The sequence below is a fragment of the Pantherophis guttatus genome, chromosome 5 (genome assembly GCF_059756535.1).
Source record: "Pantherophis guttatus breed Tessera chromosome 5, ASM5975653v1, whole genome shotgun sequence".
Taxonomy (NCBI): domain Eukaryota; kingdom Metazoa; phylum Chordata; class Lepidosauria; order Squamata; family Colubridae; genus Pantherophis; species Pantherophis guttatus.
Window position 1 is genome coordinate 85,225,230 of NC_142067.1, and position 17,658 is coordinate 85,242,887.

General features: G+C 37.8%; 1 long non-coding RNA gene across 1 annotated transcript; it reads left to right on the forward strand.

Annotated features, from left to right (window-relative positions):
• The first annotated feature begins 249 nt into the window (after window positions 1-249).
• On the forward strand, window positions 250-6,610 carry LOC117676514 (uncharacterized). The gene is made up of 3 exons (XR_004594431.3): window positions 250-348; window positions 3,362-3,585; window positions 3,952-6,610. It is a non-coding gene; the product is annotated as an uncharacterized LOC117676514 (long non-coding RNA).
• The last annotated feature ends 11,048 nt before the right edge of the window (window positions 6,611-17,658 follow it).

Below are 17,658 nucleotides of genomic sequence, written 5' to 3' on the forward strand. Positions count from 1 at the left end.
AATCATTGGTTTCTTCTTCCCATCACTGACACTTACAATAGCGTAAGCATATTATGTATAATTTTGTTTATTGAATAGTTTTTCCTAACAGCTCTCCTTGAAGTATTTGTCTCCATGGTTACATCTCCATAAACAGTTCTTCAGTAGGTACAATATAGCCTCAAAACTGCTGAAATCTAACTCCAGGAAACACTGTGATCCAGATTTTGTGGTTTTCAGTGCTTAGAAAACATGCGTGTTGAAAGATCTTACATTTAGGTATTTTGACTTATCTGTCACTGAATTGTGTTAGTAATGGTTACTTTGAGATCTGTCATGGAGGATCCTGGGAAACTGAAATGTTCTGAGGTTAGTTTGCCTTTATTTATTTATTTATTTTTCAAGAATGTATTAGATAATATATATAAGTATAAGCATGAATTGAATACATAAAATAGATACAAATAGAGGAAACATTAGGACAAGGACAGTAGGCATGCTGGTGCTCCTATGCATGCCCCTTACAGACCTCTTAGGAATGGCGTGAGGTCAACAGTAGACAGTCTTAGGTTAAAATTCTGAGGGTTTTCGAATGAAACCACAGTCAGGTAGTGCATTCTAGGCATTGACCACTCTGTTGCTGAAGTCATATTTTCTGCAATCGAGTTTGGAGCAGTTCACTTTAAGTTTGTATCTATTGTGTGCTCATGTATTGTTATGGTTGAAGTTGGAGTAGTCATTGACAGGTAGGACATTGTAGCAGATAAATTTATGAGCTATGCTTAGGTCATACCGAAGTCGGCATAATTCTAAATTTTCTAAGCCCAGAATTTTGAGTCTGGTGACATAAGGTATTTTGTTGCAAGTGAAGGAGTGGAGGACTCTTCTTGTGAAATATTTCTGGACACGTTCAATTGTATTAATGTCCGATATGCAGTGCAGATTCCAGACAGATGAGCTATATCCGAGAATTGGTCTAGCAAATGCTCTGGTTAGTAGTGTGATATTACCGGAGAAGAAGCTATGCAAGATTAGGTTTTACAACTCTTAATGCCTTTTTGGCGATGTTGTTACAGTGGGCTTTGGCACTTAGATCATTAGATATGAGTATTCCAAGGTCCTTGACAGAGTGAGGGTCATCTACAAGGTCATGTCCACTCAGCTTGTATTTTGTGTTCTGGTTCTTTTTGCCAATGTGTAAGACAGAGCATTTGTTGGTTGAGATTTGGAGTTGCCAATTATTTGACTATTCCGACACAAAGTCAAGGTCTTTTTGAAGGGCAGCAGCATTGCCAGTGGTGTTAAATATTTTTACATCATCGGCAAAGAGAACACAGTTGCTTATAATATGATCACAAAGATCATTTATGTATAGTATAAAGAGTGTTGCTCCTAGAACGCTGCCTGGGGGGACACCGCTATTAACAGATGCAAGATTTGATAGGGCACTCCTTATTTTGACCACTTGTTGTCTGTTTGACAGGAATGCAGCTATCCAATTATGTAGGGGTCCGGAGATGCCATAGGATTCTAGTTTTAGAAGTAGTTTGTCATGTACCACTGAATCAAAGGCTTTATAGAAGTCTATGTAAATTGTGTCTATTGCTTTGCCCTGATCGAAACTTGTAGTCCATATGTTTTTGCAGTGTAGAAGTTGTAGATTACAGGATAATTTTTTTCTGAAACCAAATTGTTTATTAGCGATTAGGTTGTTTGTTTCTAGGTGGGAGGTAATGGAATGTTAGTGATTGATTCCATGACTTTGCAGGTGACGCAGAATAAAGAGATTGGTCTGTAATTTTCAACTAGGCTGGGGTCTCCCTTTTTGAAGATAGGGATGACCCTGGCTAGTGACCATAGGTTGGGTAGGGAGCTAGTCCTGAAGGTTTTTTTTAAAGATTATGCTTAGGGGTTCTGCTATAGCAGTGGAAAGCTTTTTTAAGAAGTATGTACATAGTCCATCAGGTCCGAAAGATAAGAAATGATTTTAGTCTGCGTAGTGCCTTTTCAATGTTATCTTCTGTGAAATCTATTTGTGTTAGATCATTGTAGTTATTTGTGGTACGACTAGGGAATGTTGGGCATGATCCATTGCTGTTTACAAAGACTGAACCGAAGAATGTGTTGAAGAGGTTTGCTTTAACCGGCCATGAATGGTGTGAATGAGTTTTAATGTTTTTAATGTTTTTAATTTTTAAATATTTTTATAATGATTTTAAATGCATTGTGAGCCACCCTGAGTCTTCAGAGAGGGGCAGCATACAAATTGAATTAATAAATAATAAATAAATAAACTGCTTCATCATTGCATTCTTTACCGTTAGATTCTTTTAGGGGTGGGATGGATCTTGAGTCTTTAAGTTTGTTGTTTACAAAATTATAGAAGGACGTATATTGAGACAAAAGTCAATCATGCTGTGGTCACTGTTGGAAAAGGGTTCTTTTATCTGTTGTCCATAAATTGAGTTTAAACTGTTGCAGAAGATGAGGTCAAGGCAGTTGTTGAGTCTAGTGTTGTTTGTTACTAGTTGATCTAGACCTAGATTTGTAACAGCATTGTATAGGGTTGCATGTATGGGTTCAGTTGTACATTAGTTTATTGTCCAATTAATAAGAACTAGGTTGAGATCACTAAGAAAGATGAGAGGATATGAGCAGGAGGCTGCCCACATTAGTAGTGAAGTTAACTTGTTCGCATGTGCGATATCATAGTCAGGGGCTCTGTAACATAGTAAGAAGCGAAGTGTGGTGTTTAACAGACAATAGTTTCCAGAGGAGCGAGCTCATGTGCAACTTGAATATTTTTTAAGTTTAGTGACTTTTTGTAGAAGATAGCTACTCCATCCCCTCTGCGGATTTGGCAATCAGACCGATAAACGTGATAGACTCTTACTGTGATAATGGAGTCAGGGAGGGTTGTTTTGTTTTGTTTTGTTTTGAATCCTTATGTCAATTTCTGTCCATTAGTTATTTTGCACAAAGCTTGCCCTATTTGTCCTATGTAGAATCCAGAGGGATATAAACTTTCTTCAGAGAATTTAGATTCCCTCTCTAATCATCTTCATTGCACTCTTTGGAATATCTTAAATTGATTGATTCTTTAGAATGTGGTGTCAAATACAGTACTCAAGTCTAAATAGAATGAAACATGTTTCCCACAATTTGAAAAACTATATTTCTACTAAAATTATATTTGTCTCTTTCGTAGCCATGAACACATTTTATGTTCATATTCAACTTATATTCTACAACTGTTTCCCAAGTACAATTGGCATTATAAATACTTTATTTTTCTTTCCTTAGTGAGTAACTTTGCATTTGACTCCTAAATTGCATTCTTTCATAATCATTTTCTTACTTTTGATTTGTATTAATCACCTAGATTAATATATTCTAACACATGGATTCTCCAACTATGGACCAAGACATCCCATGGAGATTTTAGAAGGATTTAGAAGGATTTCCCGCACAAGCAAGAGTATTAACTTGCACAAAGTTCTGTTTCTCTGGAATTGCCTCAATAAAGAACAAATATTGATCCAAAATAAACACAGAACAAGAAATGAGAGTATCTGTCTCAAAAATAAAATCAAGAATTTTGCCAAAGTAAGTAAGGTCATGTTTCCCATTTAAAAAGTACAGTTTTAAATTTGATACTTTTATTGTTTATAAAGTTTTTATTTTATAAAGCTGGTGGATTCTATAATTATTTTGTTTAATATACAGATTAAAATATAATTAATAAAAGTAATTGGTATACTTATTTCTTGCCTAACTAGCTCCAAAGAGATCATTAATTTTATTCCTTGTGGGCAAGAAATAAGAAAGCATCATACAAATTCATTTTTCATTTAAGGGGTCACAACGCCATAAAATTTTAAAAACCTTGTTCTAAAACTATGCATTAGATTTCCTATTCATTTTTGTATCATCTTCAAATTTGATAAATATTTCTTCTATTTTCCCACTCAGATCATTAATAAAAATGTAGAGGCGCACAAACTGAACATTGAACTGAACCCTTGTCTCCATATTGATGAAGATTCCTGAGCTCTTTTTAAGCCTCACATTTCAGACAGTTACAGTATCTATCTCTATCTTTCATCTTGAAAATTGTCTGCCTTTTATTTCTGTTTCAGACTATTGTCCATCCAGTGAAGTAGAATGGAAATATGCCTTCCTTGATCAAATTTACTCTCTGCCTCTCAGTATCTGGTCTATGAAATATCTCAAATATTTCAGTTTGTGTCATAAAAGGGCTGGCATTCGTTTCAGCATTGATAGCTGAATTATATTTCTGTAGCATTTTATTCTTGTATTTTTCTGGCTCCTATAAAATAATGTGGCACATTTTGGCATACAATTTTGCTTTACAGGTGGTCCTCGACTTACAGCCACAATTGAGCCTAAAATTTCTGTTATTAAGTGAGACATTTGTTAAGTAAGTTTTGCCCCATTTTAAGTTGGTTAAATTGTTAAGTGAATCACTGCAGTTGATAAGTAGTAAGCCAGTTGTTAAGTGAATCTGGTTTCCCAATTGACTTTGCTTATGAGAAGGTTGCAAAAGAGGATCACTTGACCTTGGGAAACAGCAATGGTCATAAATATGAACTACTTGCTAAGCATCTGAATTTTGATGACATGAACATGGGGATGCTGCAGTGGTTGTAAGTGTGAAAAATGGTCATAAGTCACTTTTTTCAGTGCTGTTGTAACTTTCAACGGTCAGTAAATGAACTGTTGTAAGTCGTGGACTACCTGTACTTTGAATCTGAAAGAAAAATGTCCTCTACAAAATCAATTCAATGTAGCCAATGCTATAACATTGGTAATTTGGCTCTTTTTTTGTGTGTGTTGGTAGATGTACATAGGCATTTTTGGCTCCTAGTGCAATTATAAAAGACCATATTTTCTTATGATTCTTGTAAATTAGCCATATGCATTGATGGGTGGGAGTGAGCAAAAGATTAAATATGTGTGGTGCAAACATGCAGTGTAAACATGTAAATTAAATATTTGTGTCCAACACTGGGGTGCAAGTAGAAAAAGCTAGGATGATGATGTCATTTTCTCATTTTTTCATCACCACCAGTCATATTGTTATTACCAATATATAGAAAGAAGAATGGGTGAAAAGACAAAAATGGCATAAACACTTTGGATCGTTTTTGAGAATCATCAGACTGCTAGATTAGTTGCAAAATGCAAAATTGCAGCAAGATATTTATAGAGCAGATGTGGGGGACAGGATGAATAAATCAGCTCTCTGATGAATATTATGGGAACTACATCACATGTATTTGTAGAATCCAATTCCACATCCATAGTAGGTTCATATAGAGATCCCTACTGCTTCCAATATTTGTAAAACATGCAGTTTTCATAAAACTCTTGAGCCTGCATGGATGAGGATTTATGTATATTCTCCCTCTCCCTCTCCTTCTCCCTCCCTCTCCCTCCCTCCCTCTCTCTCTCTCTCTTATAGTGCATATACTTTATCAACACCAAAGCCTTTAAACATAGTTTACACATTTGACAAATAGTTTATAGGAGGCGAGACAGAGATATCTACTGTAAAATATAATGAACCAATCAACTCAGCTATATTTCACTCATTTTTTTAAAAAAAAAAGTTAATGCTTTTTAAAATGTATGGTTGGGACTTAAATAACAAATGCTCTAACTACAGGTGGTCTTCACTAATGACCACTTACTCAGCAATCTTATGATGCTGCTGAATGAGTGGCACTTATGACAGTCACAGTGTCCAGCGGCTGTATGATTGCCATTGCAACCTTCTTTGCTGGCTTCCTACAAGCAAAGTCAATGGAAAAGACAGTAGGAGGCTGCAAATGGTGATCATATGACATCCTTGCTTAATGACCCACATGAGTTGCTTAACTAAAGCAACTGGTAGTGCCAGATTTTCCATTGCTAATCAGAGTACTATGTGATGTCCCACTTTAGGACCTGTTGCTTAGCAATGGAAATTTCAGTCCCAATCACCATAATTAAGTGAGGACTACCTGTGTACAAATTCAGAGCATAATTGTTGACTATTTGATATATAACATTTATATCAATGTGCAAATTTTGAACTTCCACAGCCTACTTCATTTTTATTTATATCATTAAAGGAACCTAAATAGAAAACATCTTTTTTTTTTTTTGAAAATATGATACATGTATTGCAACAATTGATTAGTACTACAAACAGAGAAAATGCATTGACCAGGGAAAACTGGCTATTAAGAAAATGAAGAACTGAGAAACTCAAAATGTAAGCTAGCAAGTGAATGAAAAACTGAATTGTGTGGATCAGTGATTAAAAGTTTATATTTTTCTTTGTATATTTTTTCCTGTTCCTAAAACTACGTTTGACAATAATGGGAAGCTAAATATAAAATTCAGACTGCAAAATAAACATGGTTAGTTTCTCTCTACCTTTAACAAAATCAACAACTCTATGGGACAAAACTTTTTGTAAAGGATCTGAAATATTGTATGTAATTTTATTTATTATGATATCAGATTTGTAGAATGAAGCAAATATTTGAAAGGGTTTTTCTTAAAGTTGTTTAAAATTCTGTCTGACTAAAACTGCAATAAAGTGATGCATACTATAATATTCTAACATTCTTTGCAGAATTTTTTTTAAATTAGGGCATTTAGATTTATTGCATGTTACAGAAGTTTGATTTCTCTGTACCCTCATAAAAGAGAGGCCCTAAATCATCTTTTTGTGATGGCCCCATATGAGCACTCTAGAAAATATGAACAATCTGGCTGATGATTCAATTAATCATACCTGCACTTTCTCTTATTATGAAAAGAAACAAACTGAGAGGAGTGGGCATACTGATTCTCTTTAATTTTCTAAGTATAATCCATATATTTGACACCAGTAATTGTTGGTTGACATAACTGACTTCTCTGCCCTGTTAATCTCTAGCATTCAGTTTGTCTCTCAAAATAACATTCTGTAAATAATCATTTGAAGAAGACAATATTGTTAACAGCTCAAGAACAAAAGGACACAATAGTTTCATATTTTTTAAATTCAATCCTGTCACCAAGATTCATTCATTCATTTAACTCATTAAAGTGTCTATAGTACTAAATTCCCATTAGTTTAGTTTAGTTTAGTTTATTTGATTTGTATACTGCCCTACTCCTGAAGGACTCAGGGCGCTGAACAGCCAAACAATAAAATACATAAATATAAAAAATTTAAAAAACCAGATAAAATCAAATTAAACCATTTTGGCCCAGACAAATTAAAACAGCCCAATAATTTAAAAACAGATTAAAATTTACATATTAAAAAGAGGGAAAAGATTAGGCCAAGCCCGCCTGGTGGAATAAAAAGGTCTTCACAGCGCGGCGGAAGGTACGCAGATCCAGGATCCTCCGTATCTCCGGGGGGAGCTCATTCCAGACAGTAGGTGTCCCCACAGAGAAGGCTCTCCCCCTAGGGGCCACCAGCCGGCATTGTTTGGCTGATGGCACCTGGAGGAGTCCCTCTCTATGAGAGCGTACCGGCCGGTGGGAGGCTATTGGTGGTAGTAGGCGGTCCCGTAGGTAACCAGGTCCTAAGCCATGGAGCGCTCTAAAGGTGGTAACCAAAACCTTGAAGTGCACTCGGAAGATCACCGGGAGCCAGTGCAGCTTGCGTAGCAGAGGTGTTACATGGGAGCGCCATGTCGCTCCCATTACCATCCGCGTGGCCGCACTCTGCACCAGTTGGAGCCTCTGGGTGCTCTTCAAGGGGAGCCCCATGTAGAGAGCATTACAATAGTCCAGGCGGGAGGTGACGAGGGCATGACTGACTGTGCGTAAGGAGTCCCGATCCAGAAAGGGACGCAACTGGCGAATCAGGCGAACCTGATGAAAAATCCTCCCGGTCACGGCCATCAAATGCTCTTCTAAAGACAGCCGTGAATCCAGGAAGACGCCCAAGTTGCAAGCCCTCTCCGTGGGGGCCAATGATTCGCCCCCAATAGTCAGTGATGGCGCCAACTGACTATATCGGGACGTTGGAAACCACAGCCACTCGGTCTTGGATGGGTTGAGCCTGAGCCTGTTCCTTAGGCACTAAGATACTAAGCAGCTTACAGAATGCTAGAATTTAAGATTAAAAATATCCAACAAGTACAAATTTCCCTGGAGTTGCAACCGCAGTATGAGAAATCTTGTTTTGAGGCCATTAGGGACATCACCAATACTGACCAAATTCCTGTCTAGTACACTAGTCCCTGACTTTCAACCATAATTGAACCTGGAGTTATGGTCATAAGTCATGATGCTTGTTAAATGGGTCATCACATGACCATACCTGATTGTACAACCTTTTTTGGGATGGTCAGTAAGTGAACACCATAATCATTAAATGAATACCACAGTCATTAACTGAATGCAATGGTTGTTAAACAAATCCATTATACCCAAAGGGATTTTTTTGCAGGAAACCAGAAGTAAATGCTGGAAACTGGCAAAAAAACCTGCAAATCATTGTCATGTGATCATGATACACTGCAAATGTCCAGAAATGTGAGCCAGTTGTCAAGCCCCAAAATGTGATCATGTGACTGCAAGGGGGGTTGTGTGCAGCCACCAGAATTTTTAAATCAGATCATATATACCTTTAGGGAAGGGTTCATCATGACTTCAAATGGTTGCTAAGAATACCCCAAGTCCGAGATTTCATTATATGATTCTCAATCTTCCTCTTGAAAGCATAAGGTTGACTCAGCCTTCCATCCTTTCTAAGGTAGGTGAAATGAGGACCCAGTTTGTGGGGGCAATAAGCTGACTTTGTATAAAATATACAAAAGTATGAAGGCTATTGCTTAATGCATTGTAAGCCGCCCTGAGTCTCCGGAGAAGGGCGGCATATAAATCAAATTTAAAAAAAAAAAATTACTCTCACAATGATAGCATGTTTATTTGAGAAAGAATTAGAAATTGTTATCATTAAGTGGCATCTCTAACCAAGGGAATGATCTGTTCCAAAGTACTTTCACATTGTTGAATATTTTCAATAATGAACAACTCTCTCAACATTATGTAATCATCAAAATAAAAGACAAATGACTGAAGAATATTGGTATTGCCAGGAATTTAACTTAAATCTACTATTCTTCTCTTTGACTTGGACACAAACCCAGAAGTTGATCTGCATTGACAGTCTAATGCAGTGATGGTGAACCTTGTGTAGAAACGTTGTGCGTGCATGCATATGCTCGTCAGGGCTGCACTCCAGAAAAGCCGAATTTCTGGGTTTTGCACACCCAACGATCAGCTGGCTGGCACGCGTATGCAGGACGGTTTTTGTCACTGCCACACATATGAAGGGATCACGCTCCAGAACAGCCAAACTTCCAGGTTCTGGTGCACATGCACACCCAACAATCATCTGGCCAGCACGCATGCGCACACTGGCTTTTGGCACTGCCACACGCTCAAAGGACAAATGATTGTAGCCCATGCATGCATGTCAGAAACCCGGAAAACAAACAGGCAAGGCCGCGCATGCCGGGCAACATGGCTTTGCGTGCCACTTTGGGCACCAGTGCCATAGGTTCGCCATCATGGTGATATGGGGTCTTGCCATTCAAAGGCAAAGATTGGTTGGCATTCTTCTGATAATGAAATATAGAACAATGCATCCTTTAAGTCCAACACAGTAAATCACTTATATTTTGGATTAATTTGGGCCAACAAAGTATATGGATTGGGTACTACTGCATGGAGGGTAAGGGTGTTAGTATTCACCCAGCTCAAGTCTTGTATAAAATGAAAGGGCCCATCTGGTTTCTTAACAGGCAACATTAGGATGTTCCAAGGTGAAGATGTTTGGATTATGAGTCCCCATTTTAGGAAATTTTCTGTAATGGGCTGGAGACCTTCCTTTGCCTCCCATTTAATATTATATTGCTTTATATTGTCCACCTGTCCCCTCAGGACTAAAGACACTATAAGTGCTTAAACAAATATTCCCTGGCTGTCCTGCTGCCCAAACCCAAGGTTTCACTGCATTTTCTATTTATGGTGGGATTGGGGAAATTTCTTCTTTTATTACTAGGGCGGTTGCTCTTCTTCCCCAAAAGTGGGACTGGACATTCTGGTAAGTACAGGAACTGATGGGTTAACACAATGCACCCTATTTTACATTCTAAAGGTTGTAAAAATGGGGCCAAAATAACTTTTCGTGAAGTCCCAACAATCTCATCAGCGGTCTGAGGAGCAATAGCCTGTTAAGGACAGATCTACAGTAGAACCTCTGGTCACGGCCATAATTCATTCCATAACTGGTTGCAAACCGATTTGGTCGTGACCGGAAGCTAATTTTGGAAATTACAACAAAAATGGAGCAGAAGGGGAAATTGGCCCCAGGGAAAAAAAATTGTGAATTGTTTGGTCAGAACCAGTAGTGAAATTCAATTTTTTTTACTAACGGTTCTGTGGGCGTGGCTTGGTGATCATGATGTGGCTTGGTGGGTGTGGCTTGGTGGGCATGGCAGAGGAAGGATACTGCAAAATCTCCATTCCCACTCCACTCTGGGGCCAGCCAGAGGTGGTATTTGCCGGTTCTCTGAACTGCTCAAAATTTCCGCTACCGGTTCTCCAGAACCTGTCAGAGCCTGCTGGATTTAACCCTGGTCAGAACCCGATTTGGTTGTGATCAGAAGCATTCGTGGCCAGAGGTTCTACTGTACTTGCTGCTGTTTTCAAATCCACCATCTTCGTCTTGGCGCCTCACTAATATTCTGCCATCAATTGGGGAAGGGAGGGTGGAACAAATGGGCAATAAAGCTGTATATTTTTATGATGAGAAATTGGGAGGGGGGATTGACAGTTGAGGAACAACAGAGTTCTTTGGAATCTGGTTCATGGTGGCACAGTAGCATCTTCAAGGCCATTTGCCCTGAGAGTGGAATTTCACCAGCCCAAACACTTTAGCATTTCCCAAAACATCTCAGCAGTGCTGGATTGGCTACATAGACCACAGGGGGAGGGCTAGGGGAAACCAGTTTTTACCTGTCCTTATTCCTAAATCTTCAGGAGTTATCTAATGCACATTCTATTTGCTCCAGGCCATCCCTATTCCTAACTTCTAGCTGAGGTATGCAGGATATCTAACTCTTTGTTACTGTTATCAGTTCTTTAACCATCCAGAGTTGATACAAGTGTTATATGTGGATATTGTGTGTAAATAAGCATCCTTTGTTCTTGCCAGGCAGACTCTACAATTACAGGCTTCTCTGTTTTCTTTCAAGTGTATGCCATAGCCTTGCTTTGTTTTATCAGACAGCCCATCACATCCTTACTGATCCCTGCACCCTATCAGAAGAAATTATGTACTTATGAACACTATGGCAGAAGGAAAGATTGAGGTGCCCTCTCTTCTTCCTTATTGATCTGTCCCCGTCTACACACACATACAAACACAGCCAGCCGAGGGTTAAGAAAGTACTTGGCACGAGAGCTACGTTGGGGCACGCAGAAGATCTGGTTGTTACCCCATTATGATGGTTGGAATTAATAATCTTGAAGAAAGCCACTACTACAGATACTGTATGGAATACAATTATAATGTCACTCGGGTGGTTGTTTTCTTTTTTTTATATACATGAAGATATTTATTATTGATGGGGGCAGATGATAACTGAAGATTCCGAACATTCTGTTGGAATTAGGATGTCATGTTACCCTAATATGGGTGATGGAGTTAACAATCTAGTTGAAAGATATTACAGAAGACATTATATGATTACAAGTTTAAAGTTATTGATTTTATTTATATAAGGGAATATTTTTTTTTAGTAGGGTGGGCAGAAGAATAAAGATATTAAGAATTGTTATGTATGGAAATTTTGTAGGAAAGTGGGTGGAGACAGGCTAGTTTATTGATTGTTTAGTTTAAGAAAAGGGATGTTTAAGAGATATATTTATAGGAGTGGAGGAAATGGACAGACTATGAGTTGAATAAATGTTAAATTAGGATTTATTATATAGTTTTATAGTGGAAGGATGCTTTGAAATATTATATTAATATACACAAAAGATTAAACGTTAAATTAGGATTTATTATATAGTCTTAAAGTGGAAGGTTGTTTTGAAATGTTATATTAATATACATAAGAGGTTTGATTTAAGAGATATATGTATGGGGAGGAGAAAAAGGGCAGATTATTGTTAAATTGGGAGTTATAATAATATTATTATGTTAAACTAGAAGTTATTACATAATGTTATAGTAGAATGTTATTTTGAAATGTATAGTAAAAGGGGGATATAATAATATTATTAGAAAGAAAGGGTCAGTATTTGGGGGATGGAGTAAGGGGATGGTAAAGTATTATATAATCTGTTATGAATTCAGATTTTACTTTGAAGAAGTCACAGGGGGAGGGGTGGTGAGGGGGGGTTAGGGAGGAGGGGTGGGAGAAAAAAGGGGGAAAATCTGTATTTGAAAAACTTTTTCAATAAAAAAAAAAGAAAGTACTTGGCACGCACACAGGTTGTTATCTCAAACTTGGCAACAATATAAGCTCTGTCTACCAAGAGCTTTACTGCAACAGATAACATAAAATTACATACGCATTGTAAATAGTCCAGCAAAACAATATCCCTTCGGCAGCTTCAGACGTTGTTCAAGTGACTAGCCAGAGTTAGTTTTTGTTCGTCACGGAGTTTTACCAGCCACCACCCTCTCTTATATAGTCTCTGGGGTGTGGTCCAGTGACTCAGTTCTAATCCCTAGCACGCCTCCTTAACTGCTGCAACCGTTTATCACACCTTTGTTGGCGTGCATCCAGGAACGACGGCTCTCCTTCCTCGCTCTCATCCGAGACACCTGGCTCCTGGCTAATCTCCTCTCCCTCGGCAGTGCCAGAGGGGAGGGGCCTGGAGAGGGAGGCCTGGCTGACTCCTCTCCCTCATGTTTGGAGCCTTCTTCCTCCGATGAGATATGCTCAGAGGGCGGGGCCACAACACTTATCAATATTGATTGCCTCACATATGTGAGGAAACATATTTGCAAATGCTAGATCATGTATTGATTTTAAATGTAAGAGCAATTAAACAGATGGATAGAAATAATGGAAATAACTAAAAATAAGATTTTCAGGCAAATATTTCCCATCCCCCAAAATTGGAAGGAAATTTAGGTGCAAGATGTCCTTGAAAAGAAATATAGCACACCTGTTATATTCTTCATTCAACCATCTAACAATGAGCTGGGATTGGGTGTCAGTATGTGTGTATGTGTGTTCATGACTGGGAGGCCACTCTTAAACCCTAAGGAGAGGAGAGAACAAAAATGAAGATGCAAAATTATGGGAGCCATAACACATACAGTACGTGGGTGGATAGTTTAAGCGATTCCCCCCACCAGATCTGTACTGAACCTATTTGGAGACCAATTGCTGCAGGTTTTGTGTGTTTCTCATTTCAGAATATCTGTACCTGTACTGTTGTTTTTAGAAACAATGATTAGCAAAACTGAATAATGTGGTAAGAAATACACAAAAAAGGTTGCCCATCAGCTTCCTTCCTTTTCAACACTTGATGCTAAAGTTCAGTATGTATTTGAGTTTCTCCCAAACTTTTTTCTTCTTTATACACTGCAGACATTTTTTATTTCCCCCCCCCCAAAAAAAACCCCTTAAGAATGATGTATAAAAAACAGCTCAGATCCTACTGAAAGGGGGTTTCACCAGCTTAGTTCCTGCACCCAGGAAATCATTTTATATGACTTTGAGATATCTGGCTAAAAACAACATACAGTAGGTGTTCATAAGAATGCAAGAGAAGGTAGTTATTGTAGCATGAAGCTATATTTGTACATTTTCAGAATCACTTTGTTCACGAGACACATTAGTTCATAACGGCAATAAATTAAAGGAAGCAATGGAGTTTCTGTGTGCAGACCAAGCCAAGATCATCAGGCACACCCCTTTTTAACGTGCATCCCAACAGTCCATTTATTTACTCATCAGCTGCTGTTCCGACTGATCTAGGGACCATTTTAGGTACAGGAGAAGAGACTGATTGAAAAAATCAAATCCTTTCACTACCTAAACCATTATTGCCTTGCAAGGTAATGCCTAGGACCCAGGAGGAAGCGGTCAATAGGTTTTACTAGGTTACCTACGGTAATTGAAAAAGGAACTACACTTTCAGTAGTGCCCTCAAGGCAAAACTGTTGCAGCTTGTTACACACTTAAAGGAGAAAACATTGCAACAGCTAAGGTATCTCTCAGAAATGTGATGAAAGCAACAACATGAGGGCAAAGAAATTGCTGGAGCATGTTCACGTTATGACTAGGCACAATCTTACATGGGTGAGAAATTCACAATATATTTATCATTAACTGAACACTCCTCCCAGATTCTTTTCAGACAGCGACCTACAGACTTCAGAAGGCCTTTGGGAACAGCATTCCTCTTGCTTTCATTTAGCCAAGTTCCCAAGACCACGTTTTTGATACTGCTTTTGGTTTTGACTCCCTGATGTCTTATAGATGATATGATTGCTACACTATTTCCCAACATGGGTTTTTGTTATTCCTTCATTGCTTTTTTTTCTGATATTTTTAATTTACATTCATTACAGTTCTGAATCCTTCCTTTTAGACTTTACCAAGAGAGACAAATGGTAAAATTATGAAATAAATAATTTTAAAAAAACCAATGTCAGATCCCAGTTTTCATCAGACTCATACTTAGATATAACAGGAATCAGGCCACAGCAACTTCAGGAGAACTGCAGCTAAACATTTAGAAAATGTAAGAATGATGTTGAGCCTATGTGCTATATCCATTGTATTTTATCAACAAAGATTGCACATGGATAATAGGAATCCTTATAATAAAGGAACAATAAAAGTAGCTCAGTACTCTATCAAAACTTAGCCCGGATAATTTGATATAGCAAGGATGCTCTCAGAGAGAAATATATCACCTTTTAGGTGTTTAGGATAGCTGGGAAGGTGCAAGGTACAAGAAAAAATATTCCATTTTTAGGTTATCTAATCAAGCAGTGACTCACCAAGCTGCAACTTCCTGGAGGGAAGGAATGGCCTTCCAGGAAGTTGCAACATGAAAGGACATGATTAATTCCAAAAAACAAGAATGGGAGAAGGAAGCATAATGGTACTCAAATTTTATGAGATTTTTTTTAATGAAATAGTCTGGTCCTTCCAGGCAAGAATATGCATTTCTTAAACTGACCAGCTGTCTGGGTTCTGTCCCCATCGTTATATAGCTACAGTGTGTCGATGCAACAAAGAAAACCATGATATATCAAGCAGCGAAATTGGCTATAGTCCCTGATTAGTATGTACCTAAGAGGAAAGCACACATAGGTAATGTCATGCTTGAGAGACTTGTTAGCAGCTCTGCTATTTCAAATTTCAGTATAAATTCACATTCCTCAAATCCTGCAATCACCCGAAATTCTTTATAGATTAGATTAGATTAGATTAGATTAGATTAGATTAGATTAGATTAGATTAGATTAGATTAGATTAGATTAGATTAGATTACTTACTGCATTCGAATTATGGGATGCAGCTTTCTATGGCTTGAACTGTATCAAGCTACATGTGGGAAATAACTATACATATTTTATTACCACCACCACCACCCCATATTTATACACAGAATGCAGCACATATCCTTACTGTTTTAGCTTTCTGTATGCAGCAAGATTTTGGTAGATAATATTTAGGCATGTGACTACCTATTATAGCACCTCCCTATTGTCTCCCTCACTAATATAATTCAAGAATATACATAACATATTTCTGCCAAAAAGTCAATCAATGTGACATGCAAACTATCCCTTAAGCCGCTATAGTAGACAAGAATTTTTGGGTTTGGGTTTGGGTGCTTTCCTAATGATGAAAGACATCATTTTATTCTTTGAAGAAGTCAGGATGAAATGAAATCCTTTCAAACAGAAAGTTGAAAAATGATGACTTTCTAGCAACCTCACCCTCACCCTGATGGAGCAGCTCATCATCAACTGAAGAACTTTTGTTTTATTACAAGCCAAGATAAGGTGGAATTGAAATGCAGTTATTTCCTCTTCACTCTAAACAGACTTTATGGAGTGTTGAAGCAACTTTTGTCAATATGATAAACTTATCTTTGTGATAGTCTTTGGATCTATTACAAGAGAATACAATGAGCTTATTTATATTTTGTTTTAACTTGATTTCTTATCAACAAGGGTGGAAGATTGTTTCCCCTCAAAATATAATTGGCTGGACTGAAAACAAATGTCCTGAGAAGGATTTATAAAACTACTGCGCTGGCTGCATTTATTCCTCTAAGCATTAAATATACTTCAGGGTCTCTTTATACTGATATTTACCAGTTTTCTTTTCACAGGTTAGTTCTGGAGAACTTGCAAGTTGCACAGGTTTCAAGGAGTACATTTTGTACCTTTTTATAAGGAAGTCTGGCTAATGTAAAATTGACTGAAAGTGAAACTACATTGTTCACTAATTCACAGTTCACTAATTCTCTGACAAGAATCACTTTGATTGCCAGGCATTTCATTATACAGGCAGTCATTCAATCATTAGCACAATTAGGTACTACATACAAAACCGTTTCTCAGAGGAAGATGGCTTTCAGAAAATACTGTAACTGGTACCGTGTTGCCCCCAAAATAAGACCTTGTCTTATATTTTTTTGAACCCTGAAATAAGCGCTTGGCCTTATTGTCATGCACTCAAAAGCCCAATTGGGCTTATTATCAGGGGATGTCTTATTTTGGAGAAAACAGGATACCTATTTTCTATCAGAAGTTTTAATATGAGGAATTTGGTGGTAATTTTAGGCAACTGGTATTTTGAGTGAAGGAATAGAAAAGATGATGATGAGAGAATAACTTCAAAAATTTTAAGGATTATCAAAAAGGAGCAGTTGTTTTCAATTGTTTGACAAGGCAACATGTAAACCAATTGATCCAATTATTAAAAACAATAAGTAGGCCTCGAAGCAGGTAAGTAAAGAAAAGAGGTTTCCTGAAGAGATAGTCTTGGTGTTTCCTCATATACATGTAGTCAGCCTCTTGCAGAGCCATTATGGAATCCTCAGTAAAGGCAGAGAAATCTTTTCACACACATGCAAGTAACTGGAAGCAGGTGTGCATCTGAAAAACATTATCCCGTGTGTCATAGGAAAATGAAGCCTATCATCATGCAAAATTATGGTTTGCCACAAGCAGAGAGCAAAGACAAGACACCAAGATGGTGCCCCAACACCAGATGTCAGCCCATAAGACAAATAGTCTTTTCATTATGGTTGAAGCCACCAGTTACAGAAGGCTGTTAGATCTTGCCCTTGGTATCTAAATATGCAAAACAAGCTCTGGCTGTGGCTCACATTGTGTCAAGCACAAGTACAGGCCAACTGTAAGAAAGAATTATAACAAACACAAATATACTGAAAGTGAGCTGATTCAACATGAGTAAGCAGAATGCTTTACTTTTCAAAATGAGCATTTGAATCTAGTTATCAAATTTATCATCCCTTCTCCCTTTTGTAGTCTCGGATGTCATTAGAGGAAGAGGTTGGTCTGTACAGCACATGTGTTGACTTTGAACTTTGCTGTCAACAGTTTCAGTGATTTAAAACAGTATTTTTAAGCAAACGAGTTTT